This window comes from Pseudopodoces humilis, chromosome 10 (assembly GCF_049639895.1).
Source record: "Pseudopodoces humilis isolate 2021_Gansu_Grassland_sample_001 chromosome 10, ASM4963989v1, whole genome shotgun sequence".
In the NCBI taxonomy this organism is placed as follows: domain Eukaryota; kingdom Metazoa; phylum Chordata; class Aves; order Passeriformes; family Paridae; genus Pseudopodoces; species Pseudopodoces humilis.
The window spans coordinates 26136722-26154763 of record NC_142209.1 but is presented as its reverse complement, the minus strand read 5'-3'; the positions used below and the strand labels follow the sequence as shown (position 1 = coordinate 26154763).

General features: G+C 39.3%; 1 protein-coding gene across 2 annotated transcripts in view; it reads right to left on the bottom strand.

Annotated features, from left to right (window-relative positions):
* Nucleotides 1-17649, bottom strand: part of ZFYVE9 (zinc finger FYVE-type containing 9) — a 57892-nt gene extending 40243 nt beyond the window's left edge. Inside the window, exons 1-2 of one of the 2 annotated variants that reach the window (XM_005521156.3) lie at nucleotides 17516-17649; nucleotides 2341-2443 (exon numbers count right to left, since the gene is read on the bottom strand). The gene's annotated coding sequence lies outside the window, so the exon portion shown is untranslated. Of the gene's footprint in view, nucleotides 1-2340; nucleotides 2444-8780; nucleotides 8801-17515 lie in introns of those variants that run through there. The other variant, XM_014250751.2, reaches the window with a different exon arrangement.
* Nucleotides 17650-18042: the final 393 nt, after the last annotated feature.

The window sequence follows — 18042 nt, the reverse complement described above, 5'->3', positions numbered from 1 at the left end:
AGTACTCATGTTCCTAACAGATATCAGCAAGGCTTTCTGATTGTCAGCAACTCACATACTTAACAGTTGAAGATCTAATGCTTCAACTCTCCATAGCCAGCAATTCAAGATCAAAATAAAAAATAAAATGCTCTAACACAGCATGCTGTAATAATTGAGTAGCTGTTTCCCCTGTGGCTTAGAATTTAATTTTATTTTTAATATTTTTATTAAATGCCCAAGCTAAATAAAAAGCATATTCCTTTACAGGTCTTTTGAAGCTTCTCCATGCATCTCACAGGTACCACTATAAAAGTTTGGAAGACTTTTAGAATTACTCTAATCCCAAAGTTCCTCTGAGTACAGAGGTTGGCATGACATTTTTTAAAGGATCCTTAATAGTTGTGAAACTCCGTAGCATTGCTCAAATATCCCGAGTCATGGCACAGAGAGAAGCTAATGAGCAAACACACAACTCTAGAAAAAGGAGAATAAAAACATGAGCAAATAAAAAAGAAGTTTCAGCGGTAATTTTAGCTGTATGCCACAAAAAAGGAGACACTTCCTAAATTACTGTATATTGGGATGAACAATATGAAGGAGAGGATCTTGTACCACTGCAAGGAAAAGGAAGCATAAACCATCAATGAGTAAAAAACAGGAGATTTTTTTTCAAAAATACAGTCCTCCATGAAAAGATTTGTCAGAAAATACTAATTATGGAAAAAATAGTAAAATTTTATGTTTTAACTCTGTATACAAAAAAGATTAATACAATAGTTACTATCCACTAGCATGTAAGTACAGAACTCAAGATCAGTTGTTACCCATTGCAGAGCCATCTTCTGTCTTTCAGGGTAAAGTGCTAATTAAAACATGCAGCCTGTCAAATCAGATTATTTTCAAGCTCCTGTTGGATCACAGATCATGCATAATTCAGAAAGTGTGTTTTACTTATCAATTTCTTCATAACAACAGCATGGGCTTGTCATCCTCTTAATTTCTGAAACTTAGGAACTTGCATTCCATGAAGCTTACATGCTTTACTCTCCCTTGATGTCTAAATTTAAAGGTGCATGTAGCAGAAATGTGTGTGTCATATTTACCCAGAATTACTGCCCTTGTCATCACAGCATTCAGACACAACACAAACTTCAGCTGCATAGTGGGGAAGAGAAGGAGACAGAAGTAAAGGACAGGAAAACCTTCCTTAAAATTAGGTGTTATTCTGAACAGGCTTAGCCTTGGAGACTGCCTCTGAAGAGAGCTCAGATATCCCACAAGCCAGTTTGCTCCTGGGAAATGAACTGTACAAGAGACTGGCCTTGTGTTATACCTGCAAAGCAGCCAGACTCGTATTTGTGTTGGGCTCTATGATAAGGGATTATGTAACACATGATCTTCTGCACTGCACATCCTAAATTATCCTTGGGATAAGTTTACACCACGGGAACTGACAGTCTTTAGTCTTTCAAATTGTCTCTAACAGTGGATGATCAGCTCACAATCACATTAAAACACTGTAATAAAAAATGCACTGAAAGGAAATAATACTGACATTCAACTACTGGCCTCCCAGCAAACACCTAAAAACCAGAGAATATGTAAAGAAGCAGAATAGGATCTCAAGATTTTCTGTCATGCTGTCCTGTAGAGACAACTCTTTCCATATCAAACTGTGAACCTACATGTTTCAGTAATCTCTTACTAAACAAAATGCTCAAATACTTTATTATAGTCCTCATAAAAAATACCCATGAAAAGCTCCTAAGATGGAAGTCACAAAGGGCATGATCAAACTGAAACCAAATATTGCTCATCCATCCTGATAAAAGTCACACATCCAGAAAACGTCATTTTCCCATAGCATGAGAGCACGGAAGTACAGATTGACTGGACAGACGGATTTATTAGATCCAGGGCTCCTGGAGACTTCCTCCAACCCCAACAAACAATGGTCAAGTGCACATCTTGTCCCAGCTCCCTTCGGCGATCTGCACATTACCTGTCCCCGCGAGCCAGGCACCTCTGCTGTAATGAACACTTTGTTCAGAGTTGAGCAATAGCTTTATTTAGAACTGATGAGATCTGGCTACAGCACAGACTGAGAAAGAAAGACTTTGCCCGCCTTCCCCCTCTCCCAGACAAATAAGACACAATCTTTGCTCTAAAATGGGGCAATTACTCTCAGTAAAAAACAAACCAACAAATTGCTAAAAATACTCCATCATCTTCTATATAAGAGATCCATCCATATACAAAAGTGTATGTACGTAAATATATACCCAAAAGAATGCATAAAAAACATTTCAGGTGCAGAACTCTGAATTATTTTATTCTAAAGCAGAACTTGCCTCTTACCTTTTTCTTAAACATATGCTAAGAAACGAATGGCCCTGTGCCTTCTCATGATGACTGCAGCACAACTAGCCAGTTCCACTGAATCAGGGTGTTCTACCTGATCCTAAAAAGAAAATACAAACATGTATTTTATGATTGTTAATTCTGCCACAAACCATGTTCTTCTCAACACATGACTGCAGCTAGCAAGGCATATTTGGCAAATGCTGCAAGCTACAGATGATTTGGATTACATCTGCAGCTTTAAATTCAGAGATGTGTGTGCACTATGCCACTATTGCTCTCCAATAGTCTGGTGAAAAATGTTGCTTATAAAAACCACATTGCTACCTACCTGTTATTATTCTTCATTTAACTGTAAACCCTCAGTGTAACACAGCAACTCCAACTGTCCTTGTATTCCTGATGACCTTGACTGTAACGATTTATAAAACTAGTCTCTGAAATAAATTATATTATACTACAATAGGCCTTCCAAAAATAAAGAGCTAGTAGCTTTAATAGTCAACAAAAATTCACAGCCCTCTGAATTCTGTAAACTGTATTCATCAGCTTCCCACTGATTTTGTTACAGCTAAACAACAGGTTTTGTCTTCAAATTATTCCCCCTACAATCTTAGGCTTCCTTCATTTCCTAAAGGCTTCTTCTCACAAAACCCACAACAGCACCAACCTTCAGTAACAGGGAGACCCAAGAGAAAAAAAAAAGTCATCTGAAGAAACTTTTGTTCTTTAATCCACAGCATTTCTATAGGCCAGGTGCTCATTTTCCCAGCTGCATCCTAACAGCCAACATAGCTCAAAAATCCAACACAGCCATGGGCAGAGAAAATAGAAACTAGTTTATGACAAACAGTGCAACAAGAAAAGGAATGAGATATGTTAAATTCATTTTTAATGTTTTCTAGCACTGACATTTTGACCTGTTAGGTAGTTGAAATATTTATTAGTACACTGATGAAGCTGCAACACGTGTTAGAAAAAAATCTTAAAGCTCCAGCAAAATTAATAGTGCTTAAAAAAAAATAAAAAAATCAGTTCTCCATGCATGAAAGCAATATTCAGTGTTACACTAAATTTTTCCCAGGGTTGTTTATTATTCTTTTCAGAAATAAGCTACAGTAATAATTCCAGGAAACTAATGAACTGAACAGTAGCACTCTGAGTAGTACTGTTTCCAAACTCAGAATCCCACAGCTTTGAATGCCAGCAGAACTCTTCCTGTATACAAGTAAAATTTCTGATGCTATGTATATTTCTACCTCTATGATTGAAAATTAATTTTGGTTATCTGGGAAATGGTAGATGTTACAACATTGCTACAAAATTCTCTAGATAGGCTTCACATACATACAAAAACAGAAGTGGAGGAAATTTAATTCCTCTGAAAGGCTTCAAACTAAGCCTTTTCAAAGGGATGTGAAGTACATGTAGCAGCGGGGAAGGTTTTCTGTACCACCACCGTGTCCCCTCCCAGCCTTTAGTGCAGGAAAATGATTCAGTTTTCATGACTCCTTTGAAAAGACAAATCAATTAATGACAATTCTGTTGGTGATTTATGGCAAGGCCTGTCAGCTGCATCATGAACATCACATGAGCCAGTCATACATTAACCACAAAGTTCAACTTTCCCTGATCAGAAATGGATCAGCCCTAGCAACCCACGGCTGAAACGAGCTGTGCTGACATCCGTGCTCTAAGCCAGCAAACCTTCTAGGCAAGCAATATTCAGGGCAACAGCACAGCTTTATTATTCATTGTTTTTATTCTGCTCCTCTTTCCTTGTTCCATTCTTCTCAGGTAATGACTTTTTGGTGCGTAACCACTCAACAGAGAAGAACACAGATCAAATCAATCACTGCCAGTCTCAAAAGTAAGCTTTGAAGAGATATTACCTGGACGTCCTGGAGCTTTTTGTTTACAGTTCAACATTTACTCTCAGCAGCCATTTCCCTTTACAAAGATCAGTGCAAAAATCAAAGAATGCTTACAGGTATGAACATAGTATATTTAAACAAAAAGCAAGTAAAAAAAAAAGTAAACTATAACATTTGGATTTCATTAAAAAAATGAAGAAGTTGGCAACAGAGCCAAATTCTTTTTTCAGTAAGGATTTAATATAAGAGAAGTATATTTAAATGAAAATCAAGGGCATAAGGAATAACTACAAATGAGAGCCAAGAATACTCACAACAACATATAACCTAGTGATTATTAGGTTTTCTCTGAATCACACACACTGCTAAAAAAGGGTTCCATCACACTTGTAAAGAATACATACATTTCTACCTAAAAATTATGGGCCCACTGTGACCTAAGATCACTGCAAATGAAGGAGGCCCAGTGTCCCTGCTGTCCCAGTTTGCTACTTGGAGCATTTCAGTTCCTTATCTCTTCTGCTGGTGGTTGCCTGAGCTCCTCTGTCTCCTGCCCTACAGTGGTGTCACTCAGGTGCTGCTTTGGTTGTACCCTGCATGTCTGACTTCCCTCAGGAGCTCCAAGAAGGTGACTACCAATTACTGCAAAAGCAAAACAAGAAATTGAAGAGAAATTTGACAAGCAGAGACGTGCTCAGAATAAGAAAGGATGAAAAACAGAGGAAGAGAACACTAAAAATACAAAATTAGAAATATCTTCTACAAAAAAGAATGTAAAAAATGTTTACAACATTAAATGAAAGTAATCTGAACTAGCAGAAACTGGAATAGATTATAATAAATGGAAAGAGACTGAAAAAGAAGCAATTTTGATACTATGGTAAAAAAATGCAAAAAATGCTCAAAGCATGAGGAGATGCTAAAAAATGCTTCCATCTACTGGCAAGGATCCAACTCTTAACTACACTACAGATCCTCTATAATGTGCTACCAGTGAGAAGATGTCTTTGAGTAGGCAGGGAGACATTTGCAGCCATTTTAAGGCACTTTATTATTGCTAGATTAGTTGAACTAGGCATTATCTTAAATGCAAATCCAGATTTCAACACTGGTATCTCCACTTCCTACCTTGTCTACACTTTGGAAGTATCAGATGGGAGATTCAGAGACTACAGACAAGGGATATGTTCAGGCCCCAACTCTGCAAGAAAATACAAACTACAACAAGAAATACCATAGCAGGGGTTACATTAACAGGAAATCAATGTACTTGAACAAGGGAAGAGACAAGTAGAAAGTTTCAGGACACACATCAGTAATGCAAAATTATTTCATCCGATCAAGCAATCTGGAACTTAAAACCTTTACAAATGGAAAAGGGGGTTCTTCACTCAAACACAAGTGTAATGCTTGCAATAATGGTGGTTTACCACATGCCCAACAATTTTGTCCCCAAATATGGAGTTCTTTCTACCTAGCACCTGCCAAATGAAGGGAAGGGCAGGCATTACAAAGTGTTTGTGACACAGCAGTAGCAGTATCTGTCATATACCTGAAAATGTCTGCAATAGCAAGGACTTCAGATTAGGCCCCAAATAAAACATTCCAGAATTAAGTGTTCTATTAATAAATTAAAGAAGTAGTTGTTCAATGCAACCAGAAATAAAAAAAAGAAAAAGAAAATAATTGTTTTCAAAATTCTAAGTTATTAAAGAAAACTAGGAAACTCAGCAAATGAGAACAGATTTTTTTTTTAAATACATGGTCTATACCACAGTTCAGATTAGAAAATCTAATTAAAACTCAACATAATTCCATTTAGTAAGAAATACTAAATACAGCTGCAAAAATTAAATGTAACAAATACAAAGAAGATACAGTTGCTGCTAATCCTTTCCCTGCACCAAAAGCTCAAGATGACAGAGCATCCTTCAGCTTTACTTTCCATAATTTGCCGATGTTCCTACTACTCAATGTAAATGCACCCAAGAGCAGGCTGGAGCATGGCAGGCTATTTCTGTGTAACACAACACTGTACCAGCTCACTACCCATGAATGCTGACAAAAGAAAAACTATTGCAATGTTGCATCAGATTGTCTTTTTTTCCAATCAACTGAACAAACAGAGATGGACAATGCTTAAAGCAGAACAGTCTCTCTAATTATTTCACCAATATTTGCATCTTTTCCCTTGACTCTCCCCCATGCCATTTTAAAGCCATTATTTCCACTTTTGTCTCCAGCCAAGTTTCCATAAGGAGACATTCACACATGCATGAGCAGTAGTAAGACAGTCAAAAGAGCAGCAACTTCAAAGCAGCATTATAGGAAGTATCACAGTCAAAAGTAACAGGGAGACAAGACAAACTACAGCAGCATTATCAACCTTTGTGCTCCAGAAAATGAAAGCAGCCCAACTGAAAAGGACACCTGCTTTATAACCATTTACAGTAGAAATAAAATTCCTTTTCCTACCCTTTTTTACTATTTCAAGGAGAAAGCAATTGATTTGTTTTCCTGACACAAACCCCAGCCTTTCCAAGCAGCCTCAGCCTGCTGCAGAGGCCAGGCCTCAGCACCTGGAGACAGGAACCAGCTCCTGCTTATGTAACTGCTTTTGATGCCTGGAAAAGGATCCATCCCTGCTCTGGGAAAGAACAAACAGATAGGTTTACACCGTAGTGCTGCCTTCCACGCAAGTTTTTCCAGAGGAATACAGCTGGAAAAAAAACAAAGAGAAAAATCCTTTCCTGAGATTACTCATATGCTCATAGAGGTCACTTCAAAAAGTGGTGGTTTATGTATCTAGTGTCTTATAACACTTTGTTTCATGCAACTTCCAAGTTTAAAATACTGTAAACCACAAAAAGCTAATGCACAGTGCATTAAACATAAATTTAATATGAAATCATGTTTCTTAATTTGTGCATGGGTTCCAAGTAATGTCATCAATGTAAGAACATAGTTATTTTTAAAAATTAATCCATTTAACATACTGATCTGAAGCTGTTATTTATCTTTATTCAAATATAAACTAAAGTAAACATATAGAACAAGTAGGTTTATGGGATGATTTTTATGTTTCAGTATTTGAGAAGGTTTTGACTCTGATGTTTAACACATTTGAAGAACAAAATTATTTAAGCTGCACACTCTATCCCAGAGTGGATTAATCCTGTATTCTAACACTTTATGAATTTTTCTTTCCAGTGTAGGTTAGAAACAAGAATAAAACGCAAATAGACTCAATATTGTTTCAGATCTTTCTTAGATTTGGGCAATAAGGGAAGAACTGACTGAGTTCCCCTAGAATCTCTACTTAAAAGCCTACAACTCCTAAGGAGCTGTCCCTTTTATAAAGCCCATGAGGGACTGACACTTGTGAGTGCCAGTGAGCAAAAGCTGATAGTAAAAGCTGGAACTGCCACACAACCAGCATGGAACAGATCAAAAGGACAATGGGCAAGAAGGGAAACTGCTTTGCTACTGTTTACCAGCCCATCAATTCCGAGTTGTACCCACCGGGGAGTGAAGCTGCTGGAAGCAACACAATTTATACATTCAGCTGCTTTTTAGAGAATGGACCATCCAAACAGACAAAAACTCTGAAAGACCACTGGAGAGAAGTCAGGCAGCTACTAACACCACTTTTATCAACAGGCTGTGTTTCCAACACTCCTGTGGTCATCTCTGCTCATCTGATAACTGTGTCACACAACAGTGCTCTAAATTCATCACTTTTAAAGAAATATCATAATTATAGACACCAAATGGTTACTATTTCTCAAATGCTATGTTATGTAAAGCTGGATTACCATACATCCCTGAAATAAATATGGACTTTTATCTCATACTCTCTTCTCCCTGAAATTATTTCTAAGTAGGTAACTTAATTGTCATTTTGTGTAGACCTTTATATTCATATCATACCAAACACATTATAAAACGCTGTTGTCAAGTGTAGCAAAGATCCCTACCACGTTTGTGATCATGATCTAACATCACTGATGATGCTCACAGTGCATTATGTCTTAAGTCATCTGTAACTAGTAACTCACTCGATACAACTCAATAATCCATGGCAACAGTGCATACTGAAACTGCTATTTTTGAGCATGTATCTCATCTGTGCTAAGGGCCATTAACATGCTTGTAACAGTGCTGAAGGGACTGAGCACTAACCACCAGAAACAGGCAGTAACTTGCTTTTAGGTGCACTGTAAAGCTTTTTTCTTTTCACTGATATACTGTGCAACTGAGACAATCAGGACATCTACCTGAAATTTATGTTTGGCTCCAGGAAGTTTTAGTTTTAATACTAAGTGCCCATAATTCTGCATCTCTGTTAGCAGTCACAGGAAATAAAGACTTAACAGACAAAACCCAAAAACATTTGAAAGCCTTCCTTATTATTAATGAGTTATGAGTATTAATACAGAAATCTTACAGAGCTCAAGGAACTCCAAATTCTTATAAACTCAGATAGATCAAAACTGAGAAACCTCTGCCACTTCTTCTGTCCACTGATAGGGTGGTTGATTCTGCTCAGCCATGAATCCCCACCTCTTTACCCCTTCTTCTCAGTCTGTAGCATATATTCCTGTTTTCTTCATCTGGAGGGCTCCTTTTCCCCTCTCACATTCCTTTCCCATTCTCTTCTTTCTGCATCCATTTGTTTTCTCCCTACCCAAGCTTTCTTCTTTCTCTGACAAAAAAAAAAACCAAACATGAGAAACCCCATGTTCCAACATTTCTGTTCATTACTGGTATAAATATACTGGTAAACAACCTTATTAACCACAAGATTAAGAACAGTGGGAGCAAACCCAACAGCAGTGGTGGTACATCCACTTTGCAAACAGAAATGGAAGTCTTTAGAGAGTTGGCCATCAAAAAAGCAAAAAAAAAAACCCACATGGCTAAAAAAACAGCCGTATGCTACGACACCATCCTGACTGCCAACCTGTGCCCTACCCCTCCTCATCATTACAGACCATCATTAAGCTCCTTCACAAATTCACTTAAACCCCTAGTCTTGTAGTCTTAAATGCATTTTCTGACACATACACAGCGGGTATTCAGTATCCAGGACCACTTCTCTCAAGCATCTCAGTATTTCAAACCTCTAGTCAAGGTAAGTTTTGTTAAATACATAGGAGGCACTACTGCGTGTTTCCTCAAATTAAGGAACAATCTGAGTATTGAGTAAGGTACAATTACATTTAAAAGCCATCTGTACAGAAATGAAGCTTAATAAAAAAAGCTTAATAAAAAAATACATAGCTACAAGGGGTATTATAGAAAATTAATAGGGGAACAAAACCACTACATATATATTTATCTATTTCCTGTGAGTGTCAAGAAACAATTTCTAATTGGCATGATAATAAACCCCACATTCATTTTACATGAGTATACAAAAAGAAAATCTATGAGCAAATTCCAGAAAAGGTTTAAAATGCATTTTACAGGTTATTTGTTAAGTGAAATCATGGTAAATATAATATAGAAGTTATTAAGCCAGTACACCAATACAATTACTTGAAAGCAGAAAAGCACACAGGTGGACCGATGCTTAAGTAACAACCTTTCAAGGTTACATTTATAAAAGAGTCGAGAAAGAACTGTGAAACCCATGAAATACACTGGGGTTTTATGCAGCCTTCATCATTTATACAAAAACACAGTATGAAATTACTACAATCAATGCAATTTGGTGTTTCAGCTAAGAGGCTGTTTCAATATATATGCTATTTAAAGTAATCTGTTAATAATATAACCTAAGAAGTGGGCTTTGCATGCACTTTCAAGTTCACCAAATAAGAGACCATTAAAATACTCATTTTGAATTAAACAAAACAGCACTTACAATGTACCTTTGTAACACAGTAACAACCAATATGCTCCGCTGGACTATGAAAGTAGAAACAACAGCTGTATACTGGAGGATAAAGTCCAAAAAGGGTGTAAAATCAGATACCTGTGCCTTTTTCTACAAAACACAAGACTCAGAAGCAAGCTATTTCCAAGCCATAGCATGTATTTCTACAGTATCACAGGAGAATATGCAATTTCAAAGACTGCAAGATAAATGAAAAAAAAAAAATCACAAAGAGGGAACTTTCCTCTTACATTATCTCAATTCATATTAAATGTCCATTTATCTGCATTACAGTGCAGATAGGGAATAAAAAATTACATTGTCATGATTTGTTTGCTGGGTATATTTTAACCATGTAACTTTTGTGTTTCCTCCAGCCTACAAAGAAAGCTCAGTATTCACACTCTCAGTAATATGACGAACAGGACTTACATACTGGTTAAAGTGTTCAGATGCTGCCACTTTTCAAGTGTTGTATCTTTACTCTAATCTCCTATAGAAATTAAGATTATGGGATTTTGTTGTTCATTTACTATTCTTTATGCACATATTTTAAAATATAAATATATATCTGTCATGAAAATGAGTATCTACACAGTAAAAACAAATCCAAGTGACTGCCCTCCAAGGGAAAAGCAAGCTGTTCTATGTATTTTGGCAGCAACCTGCTGGGCAATCAATACCCACACAACTCTGGAAAAAGTCCCCAGAATTATGGTGTTATGTGAGAAAGATGGGATTAATGTAGAGAAGGAAGGAAGGGAAGAGATACTATGGGGCAGAAAGGAATTACATCTACAGAAAAACAAGATTCTTTCATTCCACAGATGGTGGAACAAAATGCTTACTAATATAGTATCTCCAAGAACTTGGATACAAATAACATCAGATAAGATTTACACTATAATAAACTCATTCAACACATCTTCCAATTTGAAACGAAACATACTTCTCTCCATCTCCAGATCACAGAAGAAATTCCCTGCAACTTACAAAATCTTTCACAAAATCTAAAGAATTACAGGTGGAAAATAAATTGTAGCCATCAGAAACGGATCTGGAACAGATTCCCAGCGTTTCAGCTCCTTTATTACTGGTTCCAGCACACTGCACTGACTCAATCAAAGAACCATTGAACTCTTCAGAGCACCATGTTAATCAAGCCCAGTTCTCTGCTGTCCTCAGTATTGGATGGTGTCAGGCAACAAGCTCCTTGGATCTGTGATGCTAAAAAGAAAGGTCAGCACTACCCTACGCAGCAGTTGGTGGGAGTGACACACAAGATAAACTTTTTTCTTTCCTATCACACTTAAGAATCACCAGCACAGTTATCCACCTCTCTTCTGCAATAAACCACAGCGGCCCACTTGCTTTTGCTTCTCAACAACACCTGCAGAAAAACCAAATGTGCACCTCTTCACTTACCACACTTCCCAACCTGGCAGAGAAACAAGATTAATTTCATTTTGTTTAAATTGATATGCAAAGCTCAGAGCTGCAGAACTTGAAGTGGGAATACAAATTTAATTCTGCCAAGCACCTTCAGCAGATGACTGGGGCAGGGTTTACCTTCACCCCCACACTCATCACCAAAGTGCACCAGAGTGCATCAGAGATACTGGATGTGTGGCACATCCAAGATCAGAATGAGGTCTGTGTACCACACAGACCAGAGGAATCTACATCCTCAGAAACCGGGACCCAAATTTTACTATTATTGATACCAGTCTTCAACATTTCTCTTAAAATCCAACAATTCAAAAAAAAAAGAGAGAAGAAAAAAGAAATCTAAGTTGTTGACAAAGAAAAGGAAACAGATGAGAGAACAATTTCATTGACAGGGTTAAAAGAAATGCAACAGAAGCACAGTAAACAATATCTGAGAAACAAAAAACCTCACAAATCTGAAAATATCTACCATTTTTGTCATGTAGTATCTTATAAACTTCCAATTATCTGACTGGACAACTGGTCAAGCAATACATTTTATGCATATTCATATGATTTTCCAATTCTTCTTGAATTTGGAGTAACTACATGCACCATAAAATCATATTTTCAAATGGCTTGGCCTTTATTTTAGTGTTCCTAAGTCAATCCTCTAGTTCACATTTGAAGCACAAACAGGTAAGACAACATGTACACTGAGTTCAAAGCACAGTTTTGACACAACAAAACTGAACCAGGAAACAAGAAAAGTTCCTCTAATAGTCAGAGTCATTCACAGATAAAGAAGGTATTATGTGATTTAGAAAGCTCCTTGATCTTCCACTGAACATTTACCAACTTCTTTTAAGTGCATCACACTACTTTTTGGAAAAAAGTACCAGCGTATGTTCTTCCATTGATAATCTGCTATGAATCTGCTAAAGTATTTCACCCACATTACTTCCCTAAATAAAATTTTAAACTTGGAGTGAAATAGAAATGTTGTACCCAAAACGTGTATGAAGTTTGAGTTACATTATTTATTTTAAAAGGCTTCAGTATATTGTAGAAGTAAATAAAAACTTTCCAATCACAGTATTTTTTGAGAAGAATCCAGAAGATTGTTAAGTACTACTAGAGCAGCTTGAGCTCTTCTGTAAATGATAGAGCACACATGAATCTCTGACCCAAGCAAGGCCTAACTTCAATTTATGCCCTGATAGGAAATGTCCTCTGGATTCTTTGTATGCTGGGAATTGGGAATGACAAATTCCCCTCAGCTACCATTTTACTGCTAAAAAAAAAAAACCTCTTCTGCAAAATTGTAGTACAAGTAGTCAATATGGAAAATTCTGAAACACTTTCAATCAGTATGGAAAAAATTTGGTATATAGCATTTCTCTTCTAGTTCTTAACTGAGCAAGGGATCTTCTTAGCTCAAGCAAAGAAAAGCACAAAACACTTCAGGCATCTTTGATTGTGCCTAATTCCTCCAATGAAGAATAGCTGGGAAACAGCCTTAAAATAGTTATCAAACTGAATTCTACAACATTTTCACAAATAGAAAACAGCAGAGGAAGAAACACTTCCAGCTTTGTGTACACTAGGCTTTAGTCCTTTTCTTGTAACTACTGCAAACATCAGTTCAGCTCAAGTCAGGCCAAAAACCAGAAAAACAAAAGTGAAGGCACATTTACTGCACTGCTTTTTACATACAAATCCATCCCCTACACAGGGTTCAGCAGCACTGTCTAAAGCACCAGCTGATGCCTCAAACCTCCATGGGAAATCTTTCCACCTCTGTCAATATGCTGGAATCAAACTGCAACAGAAAATCCAACAACAGTGCTTGAAAAAATTGTTACTGGGCAATACCATTTCCAAATGGAAAGCCCTACTCAACTCCACTGTGCCACCAAGCTCTTAAAAACAGAAGTTCATCAAGCTTTCTGTGGATATTGAAAGGAAGGGGAAGAAGTATAGGAAACAAGCAGCATGCAATAAAATTCTTGACAGATAAACCTAGACAATCCCAGCAGAGCTTACTGGAATGCTTCTGGACCTTCAGTGTACTCCCTTAAACAACTGATACTACTAATACCCCACAGGTTTGTTTCAGTTGCCACCAAAATATCAGAGATATAGTATTAACAATATTAACACATATAGCAAGCAAGACAAAGTTATTTATATATTCTATATACAACACAGATAAAATATAGAGAGGTATAGCTATTAGCATTACCTACAAATAATTCCATATGAAAGTTGTTCATTTCTACTCAAAAAACATAGAGACAAACAAAAAACCAATCAAGTCCATGTTTTCCTTTGCTCAGTATACACTGGGGACAAAACATATGAAAAGTTTCATATATCAACACCAAAACTTCCAAGCATAACGTGGTCACACTGCCGCATATTGACATTTCCAAATCATCAAATTTCACATGAAATTAAAACAATGTTGAAGTTTCCTAAAGCTTTCTTTTCCCTAACCTTCATAATTAAGACACCTATTGCCTTAGTTTATTCTCAGACTGAAGATATCACACAAGCTCTTCAGAGAGCACTCCAGCTCCACACTTCCTAAAACACAGAGGATCTACAGGTTGTGACTCCACACCTGCTTTTCACAGTTTATCACCTTTTCTTTTACTGTAACAGAATTATTCCTGTGCAAATCTCAGCTGGCTGGACTCACTTCTTTATGTCCCCTCTCCCTTGAGCAGATCTAGATGAAGGATAGGGAAGGAACAATTTACCCTCTGTTGACACCCTGAAGTTCCCGGCCATGCACTGCTGGCCTTCAACCTATGTTTTTACATTAATTAGATTTCTCTAGTAACTACCTGTAAAATATTTTAAGTGACACTTTATGGACTTCCTCTGCCAATCATGTTAAGCCTATTTGATGCTGATGTACTACTTAGAGAGCTGTTATTTCTGAAATAGAAGTACCAATATTAGCCATCTCTGCTTGTCTCTTGCAGCAGTACAGCAATAATGTAATTACTGATGGAATAATCCAGTAATAAACCAGACTGAAATTATTCAGTGAAAGAACACATATAAACTCACCTTAAAAGTATTTTTCCTATTCTACCGTCTCCTATGGCAGCCTGAATAGCAGCTAAAGTAAATCTCAAACAAATAGTAAGTAGGAATGTACTTGTATGTAAAAACAAAATTATTTATAAAGATAAGACAAATAATTATTCTTTACATATAAATTATATTTGTGTGCATTATGATAAAGGTCATTTAGTTTTATCACACTGATTTTCCAGTGTGCTATTTTTTTGATAACTATGTAGCATGTTTTGCTCTAGCCATTAGTCCAAAAAGCTGTATCAATACATATCCTGAATTTTATTTTTCCTGAATTCTAATTCAAGTAGTATCTACTACGTCAGTGAAGGATCCTTGATATATATTTTATATCTTCCTATCCATCTGCAGTCATTGACACAATTTTCCCAGTATTGCAAGATATAGCCAACACTTCTAGCTAACACAGAAGTAAAAACTGTCTCTACTCAGCATTTTCAGTTACTTTCAGCCATTTACTTTTGACTTGCTATGGCTTATCAATACAAAAAGCTTTGTCAACTTGTAGTACCATTGTATCTTTCTCAATGCTTTAGAGAAACAACAGGAGGGAAAACCAAGCATATTAGTTCACATTTCTGTCCATTTAAAAGTCCGAGTCTCCTAAAGAATCACAAATAGAACCATAAACAGGCCACCTTTCAATTTCTTTAATCTCAATCACATTACAAAAATAAACATTAGCCTTTATATAACACTTTCAAAGAAGCCTATGAATATACCGGCGTCTTAGAACAGTGTTCTGGAAAAGATCACAGATTCATCAGCACACAGACTAACTGTGCACTGAAACTATCATTCCTCAACTGATTTTTGGTTAAGAAAATCAGTTTTATTGAGAAGATTCTCAGCTTAGTATATCAAAAATATTTTTCTGATCAACAAAACATGAATACACAAATTCTTCCCAAAACCTCTTTTTGGCCAACTTGTATTTAAAAGCAAAAGGCCACTCTAATTCTTTAGCAAAATATTTTCCAGGTAATTTTCTATAGATAGCCTGTAAACTGAAAAACAAGCAAGCTGTTTTCTGCCAAAGCTGGCACAGTGAGTGGACAGACTACAACAGACATTAAAAGCTTATCATTCTTCGGCCACAAGTTTTAATACTGCATCTTTGTTCAGGCTCTACCTTTGTTCCCTGAGACAATCACAGCCAGACTTTATGCCAAGCTAAAAAAACTGTATTTCATCTCAGCCTTAGCCCCAGGCCTCAGATCCTGAAATGAGTGTGTGTTTGAAAGTATTTAATCCCCAGCCTCGTAACTGACTCAAAGCTAACACACAAAAATAACACCCAATATCAGGAGTCAGCACGGTGGTTTTGGGGTGGGTTTCTTCCTTTCTCACATGCTAAAGGAGGCACCATAAAGCAATTCAAATAAATCACAGTCTGTCAGAACATGGTAACTTGTTCAGCGTTGATCAGGGCTTCAGTTAGAAAGAGAGGCTTGTTTGAAATTTTAGACCCTTCTTCAGCTTCCATTTCAGATTCCCCAAACCTCTGAAGAGATTTTTAAATTTGTCTCTCTTGGGTCAAGGAGACTGTTCTTCTCATTTTGCATCACATGCCGTAACTTTATAAAAAGAAGCACACGGAGGGTTCAGGCAGTAACAAAGGATTTGGATGTTTCAGCCTCTGAAGGTGTATCTAAAATCTGGATTTGTTCCATGCAATCAAAAATTAATTGCTAATGGAAGTTAATTACAACATTTTAAAGCCTTGCCTAGTCAGTTAAATGTTGCCCAAAGAAAATAAAAGCTTTTATTCAGGTAGAGCATCTTTTTCATTGTAACTATTTTATTTGTTTTTACATGGCTCCTTCCGGGTTTGGGTTTAGTCTGGACCCAAAAACTGAGGGCAGTGTTATTCAGAAATTCTAATCTGAGACAACCACACTTAATAAGAAGAGTGACAGAATTCAGTTAACTTTTAATATACTGAACTGAATGAAAATACGTGTAAAAATGACACCCTCGGAAAAACCTCTGTCATAAAATAAGGAATATCCTGTCTATAAATAAAGAAGACCGTTAACACGAAAACAAAGTCTATCAATTTCCATCTGCTACTTCTTTCTCTCTCTGGTTAAGAAGATAAAAACATTTCTTGAGCCACGCTCTGCCATAAGCACCTATTTAGCCATAACATTTATGAGCAAGAAACTAGCCCACCTCTGCAAAAAGTCTGACATGCCAAGAGTGCCAGTTATTCTTAGAGTGAGACATGACCACAATTTCACGTAATTAGAGATGTTATAAAACGCATCCCGCCCGCTCTCCCCATCCCCCTCCACCACTACCACCATTGCAGGAGTGACTTGTTACACATCGCGATGAGCAAGTAACATTCCCTGCCCGGGGAGAGAACGGAGATCAGGCCATAAAATGGGCACGAGATGCAAACAGGGATCCTCCCCTGCCCGGGCCGGCAGCCGCGGCTGCTCGGGCACAACCTCGCCCTGCCCCGCGCCGGTACCGGGGTGTCCCGGGGGGAGCAGCAGCTCATTCCCCATCCCCGGGATCGCTCGGGGAGAAAGGTGCCCCGGGCGAGCGGGTCACCCGGTCCGGACGCCCAGGGACGGAGGAGGAACGGCGGGGAGGGGGCTCGGAGGACCGCGGCGGCCGCCGGGGAAGGCTGGGGGGAGACCGCTGCCTTCCCCTTGGTGGCGTGCGGAGGACAAGGGCGGCGGGGCGAGGGGGCGCCCGGAGCCCGCAGGCCCAGGGCGCTATCGGCGATACGGCGGCTCCACCGAGGCACCGGAGCCCTTCCCACCCGCCCGCCCGCGGGGCCGCGCTGCGGGCGGCAGGGGCCTGGGGAGCGGGGCACCCCGGCCTCAAGGGCCCGCGGGCGGCGCGCCGGGCGCCGCTCACTCACCTCGGGAGGCAGGAGGCGCCGCCGGGTCTGCATGGCGAGGGGGATCCGCCGGGTCCGCCCCGGCAGCACTGGGGGCCGGCGCGCCCTCGCCGCCGCCAGCCGGGTTCGCTCGCTGCCTCCGCGGCCAAGGCCGCCGCAGCGCCCGGCAGCAGCGCCCCCTGCCCGGCCCCGGCGGCAGCGCACGGCAATGCGGCACCGCCGGGGGGGGGGCGCGGAGCTGCCGCGCCCCCGCCCCGCGCCGCGGGGTCCGCGCCGGCAGCGTCGCACCGGGCTCCGGGGTCCGCCGCGGCACCCCCACAGCGGGCGGACAGCGGGAGCAGCCGCCCGCTCTGTCCCCGAAGGGACCCCGCAGCCACACACACACCCACAGGCAGGGGCGGCACCGGGAACCCACCGCCGCCACCGGGCGCTGCCGGTGCCCCGCGGCCGAGGGATGGATGCGCCTCCGGGCAGCGGCTGCAGTGTGTGTAGTGTGACCACTCCACAAAACCTGGTCAGAAGGACTCGCGGCTGGGAGCCGAACATGT